This window comes from Monodelphis domestica, chromosome 6, assembly GCF_027887165.1.
Source record: "Monodelphis domestica isolate mMonDom1 chromosome 6, mMonDom1.pri, whole genome shotgun sequence".
Taxonomy (NCBI): Eukaryota; Metazoa; Chordata; class Mammalia; order Didelphimorphia; family Didelphidae; genus Monodelphis; species Monodelphis domestica.
Window position 1 is genome coordinate 198,075,484 of NC_077232.1, and position 5,681 is coordinate 198,081,164.

The 5,681-nt window shown below is 36.6% G+C and overlaps 1 non-coding gene across 1 annotated transcript; it reads left to right on the plus strand.

The window, feature by feature from the left end:
- The first annotated feature begins 205 nt into the window (after positions 1-205).
- LOC130455328 (U6 spliceosomal RNA) lies at positions 206-310 on the plus strand. Its single transcript, XR_008913242.1, has one exon. It is a non-coding gene; the product is annotated as a U6 spliceosomal RNA (small nuclear RNA).
- The last annotated feature ends 5,371 nt before the right edge of the window (positions 311-5,681 follow it).

The following is a 5,681-nucleotide window of genomic DNA, read 5'->3' on the forward strand; positions in this document are numbered from 1 at the left end:
TACTTCTCTAGCACATTTTAAAGATGAGGAAACTGAGACAAAAGGTTAAGTGACTTGCCCATCTATTCACCTATCTGCCACTGTTTCCACTGTGTCACATCACTGCCCTCCTATAACTTCTCTCTCATTTTATTGATATAAATTTCTGATGAAGGGGACTACATCACTTTTGCATTTCTTTACTCAGTATTTAGCAGTAACTATTGTTTGTTTCAGCAGCACATATACTAAAACTGGAATGATACAGAGAATATTAGAATGGCTCCTGTGTAATAATGATACTCAAACTCATGAAACATTCTGTATTTTTCACTAGATTAGCAAAAGAGGAAGTAGGATACTTAAATAATCCCATCTCAGAAAAAGAAGTTGAACAAGCCATCAGTGAACTCCTTAAAAAAAGTCCTCAGTTTATACCCCAAGGAGATAATAAGGAAAACGTCTCATACAAAAATATTTATAGTCTCACTCTTGGTGGTGGTAAAAAAAATGGAAAATGAGGGCATGCTCTTCGTTTGGGGAATGGAAAAACAAATTGTGGTATATGTTGGTGAAGGAATACTATTGTGTTGAAAGGAATAATAAAATGGAGGAATTCCATGTGAACTGGAATGACCTCCAGGAAGTGATGCAGAATGAAAGGAGAAGAATCAGGAGAACATTGTACACAGAGACTGATACACTGTGGCACAATAGAATATAATGGACTTCTCCATTAGTGGCAATGCAGTGATCCAGAACAATTCTGAGGGACTTATGAGAAAGAACGCTATCCACATCCAGAGGAAGAACTGTGGGAGTAGAAACAGAGAAGAAAAACAACAGCTTGATCACATTGTTTGATGGGGATATGACTAGGGGTGTTGATCACTCTATTGCAAATATTAATAATAAATAGGTTTTGAACAATAAAAATAAAATAAAAGTCTTCAAGCAGAGTTTCTGAAATGTGATACTTTAAATACAGATTATTAATTAAAGTTAATTATTTCTATTATTGGTTTCCAAATATGAGTATTTAAAGGAGGAAAGGGATGCAATGGTTTGCAAACAGGGAGCAGAGAGGAGAATTTGCAAAGAGGGACCTTGTCACCTGCCATGGAACTATATAGATTCTATTCTGTAATTCAGGTAACACAGAGGTTTTTGGTTTCTTGTCTCTGGGAGAACTGGAAGTTGGAACTTCTTGTGGCTTGCTTCTGTGTGAGTGAAGTGGAAGTTTTCTTTTCCCTGTGGAGTTCAAGCTGCTTTCCTGGTGTCCTGGCATTCTGGTATAGAGATCCTACCTCCTCTGACAACTACTTTGCCATCTAACTGTGTTCCTGTGTCCTGAAAGAGCATCCTTAAGGCTATGAAGAATTCTGCTGGCAAGTCAGTAAACTGACTGTGGGAAAGGCCTGAAGCCATCTTGGGCCCAACTCAAGGAGGATTTGAAACCTCTCATAAAGGGTTCAAATTAACTACTCTGATGAACTATAAACCCTAACCAAACATTATTTGGAGGATTAGCAGGTCAGGTAGTTATATGGCATAGGATTTCTAGGCAGAGTGTATTGAATAGGCAGCCAGAAGAAACAAAGATGGCTCTTTGCAGAGCCCTTAGGAAAGAGTAAAGGATTATCTAGAATTTATAGCTTAGGGATTCCTATTTCCTAATCCTCCCTTTCTGCTTCTGTGGATAACAATAAATCCTGGTTTTGGTTTCATAACCTTGATCTACAAGTCAGATAGTGTTCTGGGCCTGAGAGAGGACTAAAGGACCCTAACCTCATTGTGAGGTATCAAATAGCCAACAAAACTTATCACACTTCTATAAACTTACAATCTTTATCATTCTCTTATTTAAGTATTGACACATACGTGTGCATATATGTATATTTGTCTATGTATCTACATATACATACATGCCTACATATATAGTGTGTTTATATACCTGTCTATGTGTGTGTTTCTCATACAGTGTAACCAAGAATCTAGAAAAGATAGAAGTATTTTAGGGAAAAATAACTAACATATATCTTGCTTATTTATATGAAAATTAGAAAATAATCAGTAAACGTAAAGGGATTAGAAAGTGCCAAGTAAATATACTATGATCAGTCAGCTTAAATTTCATGGCCCATTATGGGAATTTGTGGGAAATAACACTGAGGTACATAATATGATATTAAATATAAATTTCCAAATTAAATTATTTTTTATTCAATAGATTTTACCTTTTGACAGTCACTATTTTTTTATGGACAAGATAGTGAGATGTGGGCTAGACAATATAGTAGTAAAATTAGATAAATTCAAAATTGGCCAAATATTTGAACTCAAAAGTTTAGACATTCATGACTGATACCAGTTTGGAAGAAGGATGACTGATACCAGTTTGGAAGAAGGTCTCCAAGGAAATATCCCAAGGTTAGGTGCTTGTATCACATTTGTAGATGACACAAAGGAGAAATTGCTAAGGTAAAAAATAAAATTGGGATCCAAAATAAGATCACAAGGGGCTAGAATAGTGAATCAAATACAGTCTAATTAGTAAATTTGATACAGATAAATATGAAACCTTAAATATTAGTTTTAAAAATTAACTTCACAAAAAGAGATAAAGGAAGATTGGTAAATGCCATTTGTTGTTTTTCAAAAGAAAAAATTTTGGAAAATTAATTGATCCATAAATTTCATATGTATTAGCAGTGATTACATAAATAGATTAAATCTTATACTTAAGATGAAAAGAAAAGGTTTCATGACTAGGGGAGTCAAATTACAATTAGCTTTTTAGTATTGTGTTCAGTTATAGATACTATGTTTTTGGAAGATAATTGCAAAGGAGGAGCAACCATTGGTCTTTAATGTGATGTCATGTGATGAGTTAAATGAATTAAAGGTATAATTTATCTGGAATATAGAAGATATGAATGACACGATAACTACTTTTAAGTTTATGTAGAGGGTTGGCATGTGAAAAATTCTGATTAGACCTAATGGATGGAAGTTAAAAAGAGATAAATTTAGGCTTGATGCCAGGAGGGGAAAAAAGTTATAATTAGCACCATTACGTGGCAAAATGAGGTGGACTGCCTTCATTTCTAGCAGCAACCCTCTCATTACAGGGTCATTGAGTGTATGCTGGAGGAACACTTGTAAGAAATATTGCAAGACAATTCTCACATAGGGGTATCAGATGAACACTGAGATTCCTTCCAACTCAGTGATTCTATGATTTGATAAAATCATAGTGGTTTTTGAAAGATGAAGAACTTGGGCATCCTGTTGGTTTAATAACAGAGAAAAATGAAGGTAATTTTTGTGGAAGATCAATTGTGTGGTAATAGAAGGCAGGAAGAGTTGAGGGAAGAGATAAAGTGAAATGCATTAAAAAGAGAAGATCTGAATGAATGAAAAGGTATTTATTATTATGTTACTATATGAAAAGTACTATGTTAAGCACTGAGGATGAAAATTTAAAAAATCAATATTGTTCCTATTTTCAAGAAGCTCATATCCAAATAGGGGAGAATATATTATATAAATAATGGTTGAATGAGGTGAAAAGAGCAGCTAGGAGGTGTAATAGATATAGTCCTGGGCATAGAGTCAGGAAGTCTCATCTTCCCACATTTCAATTTGGCCTCAGACTCTACCTATATGAGTCTGGGAAAGGCACTAAACCCTTAAACTTGCTTGCCTCAGTTTCCTCATTTGCAAAACGAGGAAAAGGAAATGGAAAACCATTCCACCATGTTTACCGAGAAAAGTCCAAAGAGGGTTATGGAGAGTCAGGCACGACTAAAAAATGACCGAACAAGAAGAATGAAATGACAAAGATCAATGGGCCTTTAGCTGAGCAGCATAAATGATTATTTCTTTAGTGCCACTTCCATTGATAAAAATTTGTTTGTTTTGAACCATTTGAAATTGCAAATACTTTTGTGGCAAGAAGTTTTTGTTTGTTTTTTATTGTTTTTGCTTGGTGGGGTAGGGATGGGGCAGAAACTCTGTCTTCCATACCAAAGAAACTTTTGTGAACAAATATCATCCAGGGAAAATTACTTTAGGGCTTGGGATAGAAACATGACCCTGGTCTGGGGGATGCTGCTGCTCCCAGGATGCTTATATTTCCTTGACAGTTAGTGACAAGAAGTTAGCAGTTGGGATTAGTAGCAGCAGGGAAGTGGGCCCCTTTTTAATTTCTACTTACTAATTTGTTCTATCACTGATGGCTGTGGGACCTATCTAGAACCAGTACTGGGTGAAACTTCCCAATTTTCAAGGGTCTTATATTCAGGGTCAGGGGTTTTCTCCATTGGAGTATAAGGAATCCTGTGAATACTAAAAGTATATAATAATCGATCAATAGGTAATGAGCTCAGAGTTATTTTAGTCTTTTTTAATGGGAAAAAAGGCTGTGCATATATAAATAGCTTATTTTACATATAGTAGTGCTTAGTATATGTTCAAAAATAAATCAGTTCTTCTAAAACTATTATTACTAATGAACAAATTAGAAGGATAGGATAAATAATCATTTTGCCTTTATTAGGAAATATAGTTTTATGTCAATATTAAGAATTTCATGGAGTCAAGATGGCAGCATAGAAGCAGCAAAAGTTCAGACCTCTGAATGCCCTTCCTTACCAATTACAAACTAAATGCTCCTAGGGGCCTGAAAATCAAACAACAATAAGACAGAGTCAAGGAACCCTCTTGCTGGACTCAAGTCAAAATGTATGCCCCCCAAAAGCCAGGAATGTGAGAACACTCAGTTTAAAGGGGAAGAAGCAGAAAGAAGGTCCCAGGACCCCTCACCCACCACCTAGAGAACTAAGCCTCCAACGGCAGCGGGAACCTCTGGGTGGGCAAAGGCGCTGGTCTGGAGGTGTACCTTGTGGACAATGCTGTGCCAGGCTCAGAGTATCGAATACAGGCAGTGGGGAAGGAGCTGGAGAGGGAGCACAGAGCAGGCAGGCTGGTCACAGCGGCAGAGACCCTCAATATTCTGCCAGCCTTCCAGGAGGTTTTGGCCTTAGAGAACATCCAGCCAAACCCAGCTGAAATTAATCCCATAAAAAGTCTTCAGAGGTCAGGGAATTCCAATCTCCAACAGCCCTCCCTCTTTAGCATTTCATTCACTTTGAAGATATAGTCTTTTCCTCCATGTATAAAGTTAGTAAAAAGTAAGTATTTTTTCTTTAATGAGATAAAAATAAAAGTATTCCTATTTTTGAGGACTTTAAGTATGCAAATGTATATAGAGAAATGTTGAGCTTTTGAATATCTTCTTTTTGTTCACTACTGTAGTGAGGAAATTACAGGGTGCAAAGTGTTTGATTGACAAACTCTCAAGTATCAGAATTCTCCCAGGGCTGACAGGAAAAGTTCCAAACTGTTGAAGAGAAAGTTTTTTCAACAGCAGACTGGAGCTGAGAAGTGAAGCCTGAAGGGTGCATATCTGATCTCTCCTTGGCTCTTTTGGACATCTTGGAAGCAGTCTCAATGAATACCACCAAGCAAGAGTGAGTAGGAGTTTCCCCAATACCCTCTGGTGGACAGAGAGGAAAAGTGGAAAAAATCAGTCTCTTTTGCACATCTGAGGACTCAGCTTGATCCCTGTACCTGATCCATCAAAGGACTCTCTGAGTGTGAGAAATCTTGTTACCTGTTAGACTTGCCTTTAGGAATTT